A 19,551-nucleotide genomic window follows, 5' to 3' on the forward strand; every position below is an offset into this window, starting at 1 on the left:
CTGTCAAAATACCCAAATAAGCTACTGTTATTGGATGCAGGTGTTTGTCCAAAAACTTTCCACCCAGCTCCTTCTATTTTTAGTTGAGGGATGTTGGGTTGGAGGCAGGGCCACAGAGCAAATTTCAACCTGTTCCTCAAGAACCAGCTGAAATTTACGCATTCTATGACCAGCTTAAGGGAACATTTTTACGCTGACCACAAATGTGAGGCAACACTACAATTTCCACAATTTGAGTTCCTTTTCTGCCAATTATTATTATTTCATGCAGAGAGTAGCAATTATATCATGGAAATAAGGCTGTTCCATCGCTGATACACTAGACAAAAGATATCTCGCATGGGAAAAAATTAGAATATCGTGCAAAAGTTCATTTATTTCACTATTGCAACTTAAAAGGTGAAACTAATATATGAGATAGACTCATTACATGCAAAGCAAGATAGTTCAAGCCAAGATTTGTCATAATTGTGATGATTATGGCTTACAGCTCATGAAAAACCCAAATCCACAATCTCAGAAAATTAGAATATTGTGAAAAGGTGCAATATCCTAGGCTCAAAGTGTCCCACTCTAATCAGCTAATTAAGCCATAACACCTGCAAAGGGTTCCTGAGCCTTTAAGGCCCCATGTACACTGCTGCTGCTAAATGGACGTTCAGAGGCAGTTGGACACTTTTTTCAACTGCCCCTGAACTCATTCAATGTTATCTTATGTGTACATGTACACAGGTTCGTTTACTGACATTCTTAGGCAGTTGCGTTTATAGGCCTTTTTTTGAAGGCAAAAAAATGAATTCAGACGCTGAAGTTTCTGAAGTTTCAGATGCCAAACGCATCTAAACGCGGTAACCCGCGTTTAGCCGCATTCGTTTATAGACGTTTTTCGTTTTTGGCCATTTAAAAAAAAAATATATATATATATTTTAGAAACGCTGCTAAACGCAAATGCTGCAAAACGCAAACGCTGCAAAACGCCGATAAACGCTGCATGTAAACGCGGCAAAACCGACGATTTAAACGTGGGATACTAAGACCCCTTTCACACTGGGGCACTTTGCAGGCGCTTTAACACTAAAAATAGCACCTGCAAAGCGCCCTGAAAGAGCCGTTGCTGTCTCTCCAATGTAAAAGCCCCAAGGGCTTTCACACTGGAGCGGTGCGCTGGCAGGACGCTAAAAAAGTCCTGCTAGCAGCATCTTTGGAGCGGTAAAGGAGCGGTGTATACACCGCTCCTTCACCGCTCTTGCCCATTGAAATCAATGGGGCAGCGCGGCTATACCGCCGGCATAGCGCTGCTGCAGCAGCCGTTTGCGGTGGTTTTAACTCTTTCTCGGCCGCTAGCGGGACTTTACCGCTGACGCACCCACCGCCCCAGTGTGAAAGGGGCCTATCTGTCAAGTTAAATAGTTAAGGAGAGGTTGTAAAAACGTCCCATGTACATGAAGCCTAAATGGTCTCTCAGTCTAGTTCAGTAGGAATCACAATCATGGGAAAGACTGCTGACCTGACAGTTGTGCAGAAAACCATCATTGACACCCTCCATAAGGAGGGAAAGCCTCAAAAGGTAGTTGCAAAAGTAGTTGGATGTTCCCAAAGTGCTGTATCAAAGCACATTAATAGAAAGTTATGTGGAAGGGAAAAGTGTGGAAGAAAAAGGTGCACAAGCAGCAGGAATGACCGCAGCCTGGAGAGTATTGTCAGGAAAAAGCCATTCAAAAGTGTTGGGGACTTTCACAAGGAGTGGACTAAGGCTGGAGTCAGTGCATCAAGAGCCACCACACACAGACAGATCTTCGACATGGGCTTCAAATGTCGTATTCCTCTTGTCAACCCACTCCTGAACAACAAATAACGTTAGAAGCGTCTTACCTTGGCTAAAGAAAAACAGACCTGGTCTGTTGCTCAGTGGTCCAAAGTCCTCTTTTCTGATGAGAGCAAATTTTGCATCTCATTTGGAAACCAAGGACCCAGAGTATGGAGGAAGAATGGAGAGGCACACACTGCAAGATTCTTGAAGTCCAGTGTGAAGTTTCCACAGTCTGTGTTGATTTGGGGAGCCTTGTCATCTGCTGGTGTTGGTCCACTGTGCTTCATTAAGTCCAGAGTCAACGCAGCCATCTACCAGAAGATTTTGAGCACTTCATGCTTCCTTACACAGACAAGCTCTATGGGGATGCTGACTTAATTTTCTAGCAGGACTTGGCACCTGCCCACACTGCCAAAAGCACCAAAACCTGGTTCAATCACCGTGGGATTACTGTGTTTGATTGGCCAGCAAACTCGCCTGACCTGAACCCCATAGAGAATCTATGGGGCATTGCCAAGAGAAAGATGAGAGGCCGAACAATGCAGAAGAGCTGAAGGATGCTATTGAAGCATCCTGGTCTTTCATAACACCTCAGCAGTGCCACAGGCTGATAGCTTCCATGCCACGCTGCATTGAGGCAGTAATTGCTGCAAAAGGGGCCCAAACCAACTACTGAGTACATATGATAACCAATGGTAAAAGGCACATCAGACATGGTGACCATTACCAATATATACATAGCTGAAACACATGAAGCATAACACCAAAAAATTGAATATTAGAATATTATCTGCACATGTTAGTGGAGGCACATACACTTCTCATCCTTATTGTTCAACGTATTGTTCAGCCATTTACATTTAACATGGAGCAGCTCTTCGGAGCATGACACCAGGAGATAGATTTTTCTCTCTTCTGTCTTTCCGGTTGTCCTCGCCGCTACATCCGTCACTTCCGGGCTGTAGTGGATGGAATTACCTTCCCTGCTTACAGCTCGGACGAGTGGGAGATATAAGACTGTTCTATTGGCCACAGGAGAGCATGTGACTTCCTTTGTTGCCACATGACTCTCAGGCTTCTAGTGATTGAGACGTGATTCATCTCTCGAGATCATGTGTCTATGTCAGCAGACATGTCACGTGATAATTTCCCTGTAGTTCTTCCTGTTTACTGCACAGATCCAATAAGAAGGATCGTGCAGTATGCAATACGATTGGCCATGCTAGGAATGATGCGGTCATGTGACCCACACTTCCGGGCTGTGGTGGATGGAATTACCTTCCCTGCTTACAGTCCGGATGAGTGGGAGATATAAGACTGTTCTATTGGCCACAGGAGAGCATGTGACTTCCTTTGTTGCCACATGACTCTCAGGCTTCTAAGTTCTTCCTGTTTACTACACAGATCCAATAAGAAGGATCGTGCAGTATGCAATACGATTGGCCATGCTAGGAATGATGCGGTCATGTGACCCACAGGGGGCTTTCATTAATAATCTGCATAATGTTTCCTGGGATACCCACATTTACAATCTGGATTTAGGCATTATGTATATGCTTTTATGACAAATGTACTGATGCATTGTAGAACTCTCTGAGTGGGCACAGATGATTACAGCACTGCGGAAACCATGATCATTTGGGTTCTCTCCCTATCATCTTGATTGTTATTATCTTTATTCTTATTAATTCCCCATTGGTCAAGGGATACGTTCCTTCCCCATTAGTGGGTGGCCTCATTGGACAGTCCCAGGCAGTCAGCTGATTCCTTTTTGGCCTATCAGGAGTCGATTTGTCACATGACTCCATTGCTGGCGTTTGATTGGCCATATGATTGGCATTGTTTTTATATAAATTTGTACAGTGTAGGAGAGGAGTTTGATGCCCCTGTTGAAGTCCATGTGGATGAAACGCGTTGAGTGAGCCTTACTCTTTCCTACACTTGATTTTATTGTTTTACACGTGATCACGTTTTTATATCGTTTGTTGATTATTGGTTATATCCAATAAAATACTTCATTTGATCTGCACTATTGGCGTCCTATCTATCTTTTTGGGAACCATCCATGCTCTGGAGACTTGTTTGTGGCGGAGAATTCCCCCTCGGGCTTCTGAACGGACAGTCGTGACGTGGACCATAGAGGATAGATCCCCCTCGAGATCCGGGATTTCCAGGACCAACTATCGTCCAACCATCGTCCATTAAGGATCTCAGAGCCTGTTTGATTCGCTGTCACCGGCATCCGAATCCACTCCTGCTGGTAAGCGTATTCCATCTATTCACTTCCCATGATCGTACAACTCATGATATACAAGAGAAGATTTCTACATCAGTCCAACATTCATATTTAGCCTATGTTTGGGACTCTCTTGTATCAGATTCATAGCCATACATTGGGACTTTACTATATCCCGTCTAATATTAAATTTTTTGGTATTATGCTTCATGTGTTTTAGCTATGTATATATTGGTAATGGTCACAATGTCTGATGTGCCTTTTACCATTGGTTATCATTTTTAGCGCTGCATTTCACTTTTACTTCTGTTTACAATATTGGTCATATTTTATGTAGCTGCTTTTCACATTGGGTTAGCGCAGTGTTATTTATATTTTCTTTGAGATACTGAGTACATATGCATGCTTATACTTTTCAGAGGTCCAATATTGTTCTATGTACATTCCTTGTTTTATTGATTGTATGTAATATTATAATTTTCTGAGATTGTGGATTTGGGGTTTTCATGAGTTGTAAGCCATAATCATCACAGTTATGACAAATCATGGCTTGAACTATCTTGCTTTGCATGTAATGAGTCTATCTCATATATAAGATTCACCTTTTAAGTTGCATTTTTTTTTTAATATATATGTATTTTATTAATGTCCAACATGGGCAGAGACAATGCAATACAAGCATACAATGCCACTATAACAACAACATTACAGAGAGAAGGAATAGCAGTCAGGTTTCATATTTACAGTTGAGCATACAGTTTCGTTACAGATATTGTCTTTTTGCTAGGTTGACGTTAGGTGGTAAGGTATATATTAATATGTACATTCTGTATATATATTTACCAGTCTGAGGAATTAGGTAAGGAGCCCTGGGGTCCTTTCATCTTCATATGCTTTTCACATTTGCTTTCTTATTTTCCCCCCTTCTCTTCCCATCTCTAACCTCCATCTGGTGGACTAGTTGCATGCTTGCACTAACAACAAAAAGAAGGGAAGGTAAGAAAAGAAGGGGGGGGGGAGATACACAGGGAAAAAAAGGGGGGGTAGGATGAATGAAACAAGAACGGGGGGTAGGTTATTAGGGTGGGATAGACTAGGGCCCTGGTTGTTCAAGTCTGCCCAGAGGTACCAATTTACTAAGGTATCTGTACTATTGGGAAGCCCTGAGGGCAGTGCCCTCTGGGGAGAGGATGAATTGTTTCCATATCGCCCATGTCTTGTTATATTTTTCCTGTTGGTGTCTCACAGAAAGCACTAGGTCTTCCAGCTTACTGACATCTTCTACCCTCTGAATCCAGTTTGCCACTGTTGGCGGTGTTTGGTTCTTTCAGCAAAGTGGAATACATGCTTTGGTAGCGTTTAGTAGATGACGTACAATCGACTTTTTGTATAATTTTGCAGACATGGTCGAGACGTGCAATAGGAAAAAGGCCGGATCATTCGGGATATTGTATTCTGTAAATTTCTGAATGGTTTCTCTGATTTTGGTCCAGAAAAAAGTAAGCTTAGGGCAGGACCAAAACACATGCAGGATCGTGCCTCTATTTTTCTGACATCTCCAGCAGATTTTAGACGCCTCTGGGTATCGGGTATGTAAAGCATGTGGGGTGAGATACCACCTTGTTAGGGGCTTGTAATTTGTCTCCTGTATCTTAGTACAGATGGAGAATTTTAAAGTGGACATAATTATGCGTTGAACCTGGGCCGACATAAAAGTATGGTCCAGGTCTTTTTCCCACTTACTAATGAAATTCAGTGTCATGTCCTCTGCTGGAGAGCCTATAAATCCAAGACAACACTTTCGGGAGGGTATCCTCTGTCATACAGAGCTCCTCGAATGTTGTTAATTGTTTATTAAAACGTTGTGGATTCAGTATAAACGTGAGGTAGTGTCTTAATTGGAGAGTGGTCCATAATGGCAGCTTAAATGGACCTGTGGCACAGGTAAGTGTCTCTATCGTGGCCCAAGATCAGAAAGTGTTGTGCCTTTGTGTGGTTAATTGTTTGAAGTTTGTCTCTAATTTGAGGGTCCATCCGGGGGGAGAATTGAGGGTTTCCTATAATAGGAAATAATGGTGATTGAGTCATGGATAGCAAGTGAGTAAAACAAGCTTGTGTGCCTATGCGGATTGTTGTACCTATAGTCGGGTGTTTCTTCAAGGTTGGTGACAGGTGTTCACAGCACCATATAGTGCTCCCAGCGGGACCTGTGTTTGGGCTTGTTCCAAACGTGTCCATAGTTTAGATTCCTGGTGACAGCACCAATCGATTATCCTGTTCAAATGGGCAGCCTGGTAGTATTTCCTCACATCGGGAACCGCCAGGCCTCCATTCAGCTTGGGGAGGGACAGGAGGGCACAGTGTAAGCGCGGTTTCTCATTAGCCCAAATAAAGGTATTGAATTGCATTTGTACTCTTTTAAAGAACTGCTTGGCTTTGTAACCAAGGAGGTCATTAATTTGATTGTGGAGCGAAGCCAATTCCGCTTCTAGGAGGGGGCTAGTGGAGCGTTTATGCTGTGATTCTACGGTATGTATAGATTTTATGAGGGCGGGGAGTAGAACGTGTGATCTCGTTTTCCTGAATGTTGAAGACGCCACATGTCAATCAGCTGGGCCCCGTGTAGTATTTGGGCAATGCGTTTTCTGCAGCTTGTCGGGACAGAGGAGGAACCCGAGGAGGTGTCTACTGCTGGGTTTAGAGGGATGTTAAAGTCCCCCCCGAGGATCAGGAGACCCTCTCGGAAATCTGAGAGTTTGGAGAGGGTGCATCTTAAAAAAGTGTCCTGATGCTCATTGGAGCATATATGGTTGCTAATGTCACTTGCACGTCACCTATAAGACCCTTAAGACCCTTAATAAATGCAAAGCGTCCCTTTTTGTCTAACATGGAATCTCGTAGGGTCCAAGGTATTCCACCAGACAACAGAATGGAAACTCCTCTGGATTTGGTTTTGTTGGTAGAATGGTTGGTAGAATGGTATGCTAAGGGAAAAAACTTATTCTTGAGAACAAGCAGTTTGTTGTCTTTAAAGTGAGTTTCTTGAATAAAGGACACATCTACCTTTGCCTGTCTTAAGTCATTCATAAGCATGCGGCGTTTCTGGTATATTAAGGCCTTTTGCATTAATGGAGTACACCTGTAGGCCGTCCATCTAAAACCAGGGCTACTGCGGGATACGGGGAAAATAAAAAGGGGAGGGCGGGGGAAACTGGTAGGGAAGGACAGGAAAGAGGGGTGGTGGGAAGTGGTATAGGTGAAAAGATATAACAAAGCCTTCACTCAGCAAGGGTCCTCAGCCCCTTTTTTTTTTTTTTTTTAAAGGGTGTGAACTGTTCGTGGGTGCCGCTATATTCCCTTAAAAGAATATGTAGAAATATAAATAAAAGAGAAAAGGAAAAATAGAAAATGAGAATCAACGGAACGAAAGACGCTCTGTCAATATGTTCTCACTAATATTAGCAAGTACCACGCTTGCAAGTGCACAACTCATCCAATCCTGGACTAAAGTTGTGCCGGCCTATTTGGGGAAGTGACTGGTACAATGCGCGGAGGTGCTCTCGACCCGACCCGGCCCGTCCAGTCCAGCCTTGTGATCTAAAGGTTCAAGGTTGCTGTAGATTCCCCAAAAAGCAGGGCACCATCCTCCACATCACCAATCCCAGGGCACCGCCACTCCTTCTGTCTCTTCCAGACCCTCAAGGTGGGGGGAGGACATTAAACCAAGGCCATAAGGTGACCTCCTCTTCTTTCCACTGGCCGACAGGGGCCCAGCTCCCCGAGTCCGGTAACCTCCGGAGCAGTGAGCCAAAGCGTCCCCTCGGCCGGGGGGGGGCACAAAAATAGCAGTCACATAAACATTTCCCTGCTGTCCCGTGGTCGTCTTAAACTGTCTATATGAGTAATAACCGAAGGTTGGGAAGACCTGTTTCAGCTATAATGACCACCTCAATAAAGCTGAGGCCTAAAAATATTGGATAACATTCAATAACAGGCACAATATGGCATATTCATTCAAAACTAGGTAGAGAGACTAAGGAATGAGAGGTCCACTTCCCTTCTTAATATACAGGGAGTCGGACCACTCGACCCCACCCCCTTAGCATTCAATACCTCCCGAGCCACACCGGGCAAGGGGTACAACCCCCCCACCTCCGTGGATCCCGTTTCAGTCTCAGCATAGTTGCATCTCCGGGATCATTGCACAGGAACAGTCTCAGTGTGGGATATTAACAGTATCCAGTACCTTTGGTGTCGTCTGAGTGTTAGGAGAGTACATCCCTATGCTGCAGTCTCTGATGGGGTAAAAACAGTGTCTCTCTCGACTGCCCTCATATAGTGTTCACCCATAGCACCCCGTCCGGGGTACAAAGAGAACACATTTTGTAGTCCACCTGTAGCAGGGATGCCACAAAAGGGGGGTGGGACAGAAACAGGAGACCGAAGTCTGGCCTGTCCTGTTCCCCGCCGCTAGATGCCCCCTGGATAAATTCTGAAGGTCTCTAGGTGGTGGGCAAAAACTGATCCAGGATAAATATCGCTGTCATTTTGGAGATAAAGTTTTGCAGGTACCGGTGGGCAGTGGCGTCACTAGGGGGTGGCTACTGGGGCTATAGCCCCGAATCTGGGGCCCATAGCCCCGAGTCTCTTACCTAGGGTTGGCTCCGGGCTCCATCTGGTCAGCTGGTGGCTGGGGGAGGAACATGACTAGTTAATGTTATCAGTTCTTATCTATATTCAGCAGTTTCGACAATTTAATCATTGTCCTGATGTCCACATTTGTACCAATCTGCCAGGCAATGTAATTGTCGGAAACCACAGCCCACCCTCCGATGTAATGAAGGGCTCTCTGGGGACCCTGATGTATTGAAGGGGGCTGTGATTTAAGTGGGGGTCCACACTCAGATATGTAACAATATTTTATATATCACATATAGATAGTGGATATCCCCAGCGATAGGTAGCTGCGTGCTGGCTGGCCACATCCAGGACCGGGCGGAGCATAGCCCTTCTCTGCATGGGTAGCCCAGGAGACATCTGGCAAAATTTTGATTTGCGTGCCAACAAAGTCTATTACACTGGCCTCCCATGCCTTGCGAGTAATAGTTTCTTTGTGGGAGCAATGGTGCAGACGACAGATAACATCCCTTGGTCTGTTGGGGTCTGCTGAGCATGGACCTAATGCCCTATAAATCCGGTCAAATTCAAGCCTTTGGGGGAGCGTATCACCTGGGAGCTTATGGAATATGTCCGCTGCTGTAACAGCAAGGTCCTCATGATCTGTCACCTCAGGGAGGCCTCGTAGGCATAAGTTATTACGCCTACTTCTGTCCTCCCTTTCTTCCATGTGTAAATGAAGCATGGTAGCTGCATCTATGTGGGCATTTTGTAAATGTTCCAGGTCAGCCACTCTGTGCTCTAGGTCTGATACTGAAGTCTCCCCTGCTGACAGTCTAGTGGACAGTGTCTGCAGTTCCCCTCTTACCTCCTGTATCTCCTTGTGGTGCTGTGTTTCTGTGCGGCTTAAGAGGGATTCTATATCTGTTTTTGTCGGAAGGGCTTTTAACAGTGCCCACAGCTCTGTATCTCCTCCGGCACTTCTCAGCCCTGTCAGAGGCGTCTCCGCTCTTGATTGCAGAGCCACCGGCATTTCTGAGTAGGAGTCTGACTCCATCGATGCTGCGGGGGACGCCGATCGTTCCTCCATTCCCTGGGACGGCCTTGCCTCTACACACGGCTCCGCCATCTTGGAAGCAGGGGAGGCAGGCTGCGAGTGTGTAAGGAACTGTTCAATATTTCCTCTGTTTTTGCAGGTCTTCTGTGTTTTAGCTTTCCCCTTGGTCCTCCTCCTCTTGAGGTACATGCCGTGTTTGGTATGGTGGAGTGGGATCAAAAATGGCTCAACTAGCCGGGATAAGGCCCGGGAGCTCCACAAAAACGTGCCCTCAGTCAGCCATGTCCAGGCCACATCCTTGTAGGGTTTTTATAAATGGATTAATTCACAAAAAACACAAGGTAGATTCAAATGTACTACACATCAAATGACTAATCACTTCTGGTGGGGTGTCACGATCTCTTTCTGGTTATCCAACAGGTTATACACAAGGTGAGTTGGTGGGTGACTCTGATTCTTCTCTGATTGACACTTCTAGCACTATCATTCTTGACACTTTCAGACCTTCAGGTTTTTTCTCCCCAGCCGGGGGAGAGGTCCCCCCCCTCTCCACCAAAGGATGGGTTGGGGAATAGAACCCTATGTAGTAAAAATTGACGAGAACAAACTCAACATAGTTACCTTCTCATCACATCCACTTATGGATGTAGAAAAATCTGTTTTAGCTCTTGGTCTAAGCTTTTGCCATCAACAAAATATTAACAAATTTGAGTTAGTGAAAGACATACAACTATTTGTAAGGGAAAAATTTCCTCCCCCTAGTACAAATCCTAATGCCTCTCTTTTAAAAAAAAAATGGGTGACTCAGGATATTGCTAAGCTTTGAGTCAGGAATCCTTCCAATACTAATCTTTCAAAAGGCCAGAAACAGGCTCTATCTTCTTTGCAAAAAAATAGCCTTATTAACATAAAGCCTCCAAAAAGGGTGGCAATGTGGTGATAATGGATAGTTCTCAATACAAGAATATGTACATGCTCATTCTTTCCAACAAAGAATGGTATCACCAAATTAATTCCTTTACAGTGAAGAAATTTAACAAAAGATTCTATACATAGGTGGATTATTTTCTTGAGGCTGGAGCCTTCTAAAGATCTTTGGGAATATATATACGTACACCATATCCCAAGATTCTCACTTTTCATAGCCTCCTGAAATTGCATAAAAACCCTACAAACCCAACAGGTAGGCCCATAGTTTCTGGAAATGATGGACTGACTGAGAGTCAAGTCATTGATTCATAACTTCATTTACATGTTATTTCCTTACCTTTTTTCACAAAAGACACAATTAATTTCCTTCATGTTATTAATAATGTCCCACATGAGCACTCATGATTGGTCTCTAAATGAGTTCATACTTGCAGGACTTGAATTTATCCTGCATCACAATTTTTTTCTGTTTGATGGCTCCCAGTACCTCCAGGTGCAGGGCGTAATGAAGGGGACATGCTGTGCCCCATACTACGCCAATCTGTACCTGGGGGAGTGGGACCGATACTTTCTCTCAGACGAGGGGCTGTCCGTGTACACTTGCCATGTTTCTACATGGCAAAGGTATATAGACGACATATTCCTCATCTGGGAGGGCCCAGAGGACAACCAATGACAATGTCTTGAAGTTATGAATAACAATTAATTTACCTTAAAATTTACGATGACTTATGACCTGACCACTGTGACCTTTTTGGACACGAGTATCACCAAAATGCCAGATAGACATCTTGCTAGCGGTCTCTATCACAAGAGTACCGCTGGCAATACCATACTCCATACTCATAGCTTCCACCCTATTAGTCTTGTCAACTCAATACCTTTCAGTCAGTATCTGTGACTGAGAAGGAATTGTTCTATGGACTCAACCTTCAAACTAGAAGCTGATAAATTAAAGAATAGATTTTTGGAAAGAGGCTATAGTAAAACTTGCCTTCGAAAAGCCTTTATCGAAGTGAGTAGACTCCCTCGTGAGGCGCTACTGTTCAAACATAAAAAAGTCACTAGTGATCTTCCACCTACACGTGTACTTTTGAGACATACTAATCAACAATCAGAAATTAAAAGAAATTTGAATAGGCATTGGCCTATTCTAGCTGAAGACACTGTAATTAAGCAGATCATTAATGAAAGACCAGCTGTTACTTTTAGAAGGTCTGCTTCATTGCAGGACAAACTTGTAAGTATTGAATTCTGGAATGGAAAAGGCGATCCTAGCCGACAAGGTGGCACTTTTGCCTGTGGTGAGTGCTCTTACTGTACTTACATGTTCGGGAAAAATAATTTAATTCTTCCCAATGGTGAATCCCTTAATTTAAAACATTTTGCAAATTGTTGCACGCAGGGACTAGTATATATGATCACCTTCGATTGCGGTTCTTTCTATGTTAGTAAAACCAAACAAGAACTATGGCAACATTTATGTAGACATATCCGTTGCATGCATTGGGAAGGCATGTTACGAAGATCCATGGGGGTAAGTGTCCAAAAATTAAAGTCACAGCACTGGATAGGATGCATATACCCCAAAGAAAGGGGGATTGGAATAAGATACTTTTACAAACACAACAGAGATGGATATACAAATTAAGGGCCACTTCCCCTTACGCTATCACCTTTAAGCCCTTTTTGAAGGGTTTTGCATCAGATTAATCATCCTTGGATTTGTGTCTGTCTAATGGACGAGCTCTCCCCCTTCTTGTCTTTCTGCCTGCTTGATCCCTCTCACCTGTTAGTGTCCCCATTGTCCCCATAATACCTTTGAAAAAAAATGTTATGGATCAGCTAAAGAGTGTCCCTATGCTTTGATGCAATTCATTGAATGCGAGCAAGCCACCTCTGTTGCCTTCCGCTTGCTTGATAGCCATTGATCTTCTGTGGAGCTTGAGGTCTAGGTTGGGCTGAGACCCGTGTGGTCTGGACATCCAGTAATGTTCATATCTGTGTAAGTGCATTATAATTCTTTTGAATGTTATATGGTAATAGTAAAATCATGTACAATATGGTAAAATTGAATATAAATTTCATTATGCATTCTCTTCTGTTTTCTTGATGTATGTAGGATTGCTTCCACTTCCTTATCCCCTGATGAAGACTTTTATATAAGTTGAAGTGCGTTGGGTTGACTTGGTGGATATGCAATTTATTTGGCTAATTTCATGTATCCCTGCAGTATATGTATATTGTAGGAATGGCATAAGATCAGGATGTGAAGTGTCTAGACCAGCCAATTTTAAACCTATTGTTCAATAAAAGTTTTTTTTTTACTTTTTATAAACCAATTTGTAATTGTGTGATTTCTATTGCTGCAACAAAGTCCCATGGGAGATATCTGTCTATTATTATTAATTATTTCATTATTATCACTGAAAATAATTTTTCATATGCAATCACCATTCGTACACCACATTTGTTATTCTTTATTTTATATGAATGGGTTTGAGATTTAATGAATAATAATTATCTGTAGGGGCTTCCTAAGGCCTAAAAAGTCAACGTAAGGGTTCCTTTGTGTTGAAGAGGTTGAGAAAAGCTGACTTCTTGATAGCTATCTGTCAGTCCTCTTGTGGGCTGGGCTTCAGGGTGCCATGAACTAACCTGGAATCGGGATAAGTTGATGGAGAAGGTAGAAATACGTTTTTTAGGTGAAGGTAAGATAGGCTTCCCTGATCAGATGAGATTTCAGAGATCACCTGAAGGTAGACAGAGTAGGAGATAGCCCCATAAAATGGGGCTTTCTAGATGATGGGAAAGGCTCTGGAAAAGTCTTGGAGGTGAGCATGGGAGGAGGTGGTAGGGAAGCTAGAGAGTAGGAAGTCCTGGGAGAAATGGAGAGGATGGTTTGGGTGACAATTTAAAATGAGGTTGAAGATGTAATTTGGGAGGGCTTTGTATGTTGTTAGTATTTTGAATTTTATTTTTGGCTAAGCGGAAGCCAGTGGAGAAATTGGCAGTGAGGGGAGGCAGCCACAGATTGGTTAAGAAGTTGGATGATTCTGGCAGCACCATACATGATAGACTGAAGGGGGATAGTCTGTGTAAGAATGGAGTTGCAATAGTCAAGGAGATAACCAGGGAGAGAATTAGTAGCTTTGCAATGTTATAGGTTAAGCATGGGTATATTTTGGAAATGTTAAGGCATCAAGATTTGATCACTGATTGGATGTGCACTCTGGCATGAGTGGATGGAATGATAGTTTTGCAGTTGTTCTCAATGGTAAATTTGTGAAAGGGGGATCAGGAGGAGAAAACATTATGTACTCAGTTTTTGAAAGATTAATACATCAGACAGTAAATTAGTAATGCATGAGGAGATTGAAGGGGTGAGCTGAGGGATAGAGAGATAGATTTGTGTGGTATTGGCATAGAGATGATATACGTAGGAAACTGTGGGAGGGTATCAGCTGGCCCAGAGAAGAGATGTAAAGAGGGAATAGAAGAGGCCCAAGTACAGAGCCCTGGGGGACCACAGTGGAAAGAGCAGGTTGTGCTCCTAGATTTCCACTTCATATAAAAGTATGTGGCTTTGTGTTAGCAACGTTAGAAATATTATACCATACAGTGGCCAAGTAAAGCTGTTTATGTACCCTAGACACTTATCGTGCTACAGGCTTTGTGCCAAATATATTATTTGTAAATCATTAAAAATATGACATAGCCACTTACTAAACGCACAGTATATAAAAAAGGAAATGATCAAACCATAATATTTACCTAGTATCATTACTTTTCCCATTTCAATTAAAATATATAGTTACCAATATTTTTAAAATCTAGATCTAAATTTTGAATTGTCACTTCTATACAGAAGCAGTCACTGTTTGGGTAATTTGACAGCTGCAGGCATTGCGGATGTGTGAATACAATAGTCGAAGGGAGAATCCTCCATCCATGCTGTGTTGGGATTCTAGTGATTTTCTCTTAGTTTGACAATGTTTTAATCCCCTATGCCCAGCCTTAAGCAGGCCACTCCTTTTTTCAATTTGCTTTCCTTCAAACCTGGACAGTCAATGTTGATTGGGGAATCCCTCCCACAAAGCTATTGTTTTCTGCCAACATTTTGATTTGCCACTAGAAAGGAAATCTTCCAATGGGGACATCTGTTCTGGTGACAAATATCTAAAGGGAGTTTTGAGAGATTTTCTTTGGATTCCTGTTGTATCTACAGTACAGTAAATTAAGCTTCCAAAAGACACAAAATACCTGATATGAATTTTATTATTCTCTAAGCAAATGTAGTCTGAATACAAGAGGTATCAGACTATAGTCCTTGTGCAGCGTAACTAGTATTGATTCTGTCCATCCCCCATTACTATTTGTCTGAATATTTCCTCTAGTTGGTGGGGCTTGTTGGGTTCCTTCCACAACTCTGCTCTCTGCACACGCTATGTACAGCACAGCAATGATGTCACTACTAATTTTCTATCATAATATCAAGGCTTGCAAAAGCATTTGGTGCACACAGAGTGGATTCATATCCTTGGTGGCTATTCAGAAAAATATGTTATTAATGTTTTTGTGCCCAGAGTTTAACTTTAAGGTCAGATTTACACATATGCACTTGCAGTAATGCATGTTAAAACCCATGTCTTAATATGTGTTACCGCAACATTAACATGTGAATTACACTATAAAACACATATACTATATGATGTTAGCAAATGCACCTATGCTATGATGCACATCAATGGCAATATGCAAATGCTCTGCGCATTATGCCGAGCTGTGTTGGTCAAAAACAGTACTGGTTAACCAAAGTTTTCTTCATGGGTTGCCTTAATGCCAGGCACCTCAAAGTACAAAACAACCTGTGTAATAATGTATATATGGGTGTGAATCAGCCCATATTGTACTTTAGAATTAATTTAAAGTGACCCTGTCAGGAGGTTGACGAAATCACAAAAGAACTAAACTGTGAAGGAAACAGCTTTATACATACCTGTCCATCAAGCCTTTTGCGGAAACTTCTCGCTGTAGCAGAGCTCCCGAGGCAGATCTGACTCCACCCTTCTTGGTGTATAGAAAAGCGTGTCTCCCTCTAGCTGCTGTGGTTCCTCCCGATGACCTCTATTGTGTCCAACTGTGACTGGTGGACAACAGGAGGCAGGGCTGCCATTAGAAATCATGGGGCCCTGTACTGTCTATTTGACAGCTCCCCAATTTCCACGACTAGGAGAGAAGGAGCATTGCACTGCCGCAAATTGTGGGTGTGGCAAAATTGTAAAGTGGAAGGAACTTAAAAGTTCTGCTCATGTACAGAAAGCAGGGCTCAAAATTTTGTGATGTACAGAGTGCAGGTGTCAGAAATATATAATGTAGACTGCAGGGGTTAGAAGTATATAATGTACAGAGTCCAGGTGTCAGAAGTATGTAATGTACAGAGTTCCGGGGTCAGGAGTGGGTAATGCACATACTGCAAGACTCTTGTGGGCCTCCCATTAATTCCTATATTCCTGATTTACTGCACCTCCACCAGCAATAATATAGAACCCCCCCCCCCATCTATAATGCTGTATACTGCACAGTATCCCACACAGTCCCTCCACCCATCACTGACCATGCACCCCAAAGCCCAGCGCCTACTAGATCACACCTGACTGTGGCTAACTGCAGACTGACAGCGAGCGGGACAGTGAGCTAGAGAGGACAATCCCCTTGCTGTGCTACGAGATGCATAGATTGTGTAGGGTTCCACTGCCCTCTACTGTCAGCTGCTAGTAGCACACTGTAATGTAAAATTATTAATTAATGTAAAATTATTTATGTCACTTCCTGACTCCGGGATTGTTGAGAAAAGATTCTGGAAGGAGGAAGATGCGAGAGAAAGAAGGTCTCAGCCACATGTTCTGTCCATCCTGCTAATACTATATCAGAAGAGATGATGATGCAAGTATTTCTATGTGCTAATCGTTTAAAAGAAAATTCTTTTTTTTTAATCATACTGTCCCCTGCCAGCTCTAACACTGAGAACTAAGTGATCAAAGACCGCTGATCGCTCAGTTCTCAGTGCTTTGTGAGCAGAGAGCTGGTGACTGTCAGTCACAGACTCTCTGCTCTGTCCCCCCTGTGCTCATTGAAGCTCTGGGCTGTGGAGGGGGTGGGAGCAGTTGGGTCAGGCTCTCAGCAGCTCGTTGAGAGGCTGAGCTGAGTGCTGGTCCAGGCATCTGGTTGGATCCCGACCATATGGTCGCAATCTTTCCCGAGCTTGGACCGGCTTGGTGATGTTAGCCGACAGCGGGCTTCAGTTGCCTCCTGGAAAAGGGTCACAGGAGAAGTACAGCCAAACAAGCTTTGGCTGTACTTCTCCTTTAACTGCAGCTGCAATAGCTTCTTAAATGTATTGCTGAATCCTTTTGACAAAGTATATCTGTCATATCACTGTCTCACATGCACAGTGCCAGATAACTGAGGCTGTGCTCCAGACTTGTGGGGGTAACCGCTGGAGAGGCGGGGGGGGGGGGATGATTTCTCCTCATTACTGCAGATCTTGTCTTCAGGTCGCAAACCCAAAGACAGACACTGCATAATCTTCAGGGACCATGAATTTGCTGCAAACCTTTATCTAATGTGAGGAAGTTCACCGCTCACAGGTAATTACCTCTCCTAGAATCAGCTGTCTCCACAATCAAGCAGGGTGCAGGCTGTGTTTGCAACAGGAGTGATAGGAAAAAAGAATAGCTGGATAGCCACACTCCATAAATTCACCTTTATTGTATAAAAATAGATGTCAAAGCATCACAAATGGGTACAGACTAACTGTACAGCCACTGACGCATTTTACACCAGGTACGGTGCTCAGTCTAGCTATGACTAAGCACCGTGCCTTTTGTGAAACGCGTCAGCGGCTGTGCAGTTAGTCTGTACCCATTTGTGATGCTTTGGTATCTATTTTTATACAATAAAGGTGAATTTTTTGGAGTGCAGCTCTGCAGCTATTCATTTTTCCTAAACCTTTATCTAAAGATATCTCTATTAATAACTACTGTATATATACCCGGGTATATGTGCACAATTTTACCAGGACTCCTATCAGCCCTTTTTCTGATAATATCTGTTTGTACATTGGATGTATGTACTGTTATTAACCACCTGACCTCCGGAAGGTTTCACCCGATTCATGACCAGACCTTTTTTTGGTCTTCAGCACTGTGCTACTTGCCACTGCGCCGTCATGTAACACTGTATACAGATTACAGTTTTATCATTTTTTTCATACAAATAAAGCTTTCTTTGGTTTGGTATTTAATTACCACTGGGTTTTCTATTTTTTAAATTATATAAATAAAAATAGACTGATAATTAAAAAACAAAACAAATTGTATAATTTCTGTTATAAAACATATCCAATAAAAAATAAATAAACAATTCTTCATAAATTGAGGCCAAAATGTATTCTGTTACATGTCTTTGGTAAAAGAAAATCCCCAAAAGAGAGGGCTACCACAGTATGCTATGTGAGCAGCCCCTGCTGACCTGATGAGGCCTGGGCTAGTACAGGAGGGCTACCTACGCTCCTCTAAAAGTATCCCTAACAGGAGGAACGGGGAGGGGGGCGGACACGCTATTTGACCAGCCTGAGCGATTGAATCGGGTCTGTGCCAGGAGTTTTGTTATGGAGTACAGTTTTAGTAAACTGATGTGTATTTATAAAGCTGTTTTTTATCATGGGTTCATTTTTGTGATTTTGTTGGCCCTCTGTAGGTCACTTTGCAGTATTGGGGCTCATTCACACAGGCGCAGATAGCCATACACTGGGAAAAAGGACAATTTCTCTGTGCCCGGGAGTGGCAGGTGTTTGTATAGTCTCCTGTATAAATCAATGACAGGCTATGGTTATACGCCGATAGCTGCACATCCAAACAACTGCATAACCTTTCAACCAAACTCTGATTTCTTGAAGGAGAACTAAGGGCAGCTACTGGAACAGGGTGCTGAGGATAATCAAAAGCTTTGCAGCACCCTCTGCTGGTGACACCCTGCATAGTTTCAAATATAGATAATATTGAAACATTTGCATTACCTGTTTGCAATGGTAATATGCTAGAACTGCGTGACAGGTGCCTCTGTGTGAGAAAAACATTGCTGAATTAATGTGATACACAGATGGCGAGTGATACATCTGACTATGTCTATAACAGATGCATCCTACAGATGTTCATGGAAAAGTTTGCTGTTTGCATGTGATTGCTGACTTGTAGGTCCACCAGCTTTCCATGATTGAATGGCATGTGTCAGATTTGTAGTGCAGTAGGATCCAAATATAAAACCACCTACACGTTACCTTACACCTACTTAAAGTGTTTGTCACTTTTCTGCCAGCTAAAAACTACATCCACAAAAACAGGTTCTGTAATAGAAATATATACACTATGAATGTACACCTGGTTATGTGGGTAACCTATGCACAGAGCGGCAAGTCATCCATTTTGCTTGCTGGTCCAATACGCATGGAAATGCAAACTTTCCACTAGTAACATCCATTACCAAAGCCATGGCCATTATTATGGAGTTGGCTCTTATTTGCATCTATAACAGTTTCCACTCTTCTGTGAAGAATTTGTATCCATTGGATGAGAAAACCAGCACTAGGAGCCAAGCTGTAGCCATAAACAATTTAACCATATCATGATCCATCTGATATTTTGCCTTCACTTCCTGTCCTGGAGACCAGTGACAAGGTTCTAATACTTCTCCACTCCATCCAAAACTAAAAAAAGAGATTTTGGCAGGTGATTCACTTTCTCTAATAAAATAATAAGAATAATAAAAACACATATAGCAATTTTTATATATAGCATATAGAAGGGCTCTGTAGTGTCAGTCATCAAGTGTGAATGTAAG

Source organism: Aquarana catesbeiana, linkage group LG03 (assembly GCF_042186555.1).
Source record: "Aquarana catesbeiana isolate 2022-GZ linkage group LG03, ASM4218655v1, whole genome shotgun sequence".
In the NCBI taxonomy this organism is placed as follows: domain Eukaryota; kingdom Metazoa; phylum Chordata; class Amphibia; order Anura; family Ranidae; genus Aquarana; species Aquarana catesbeiana.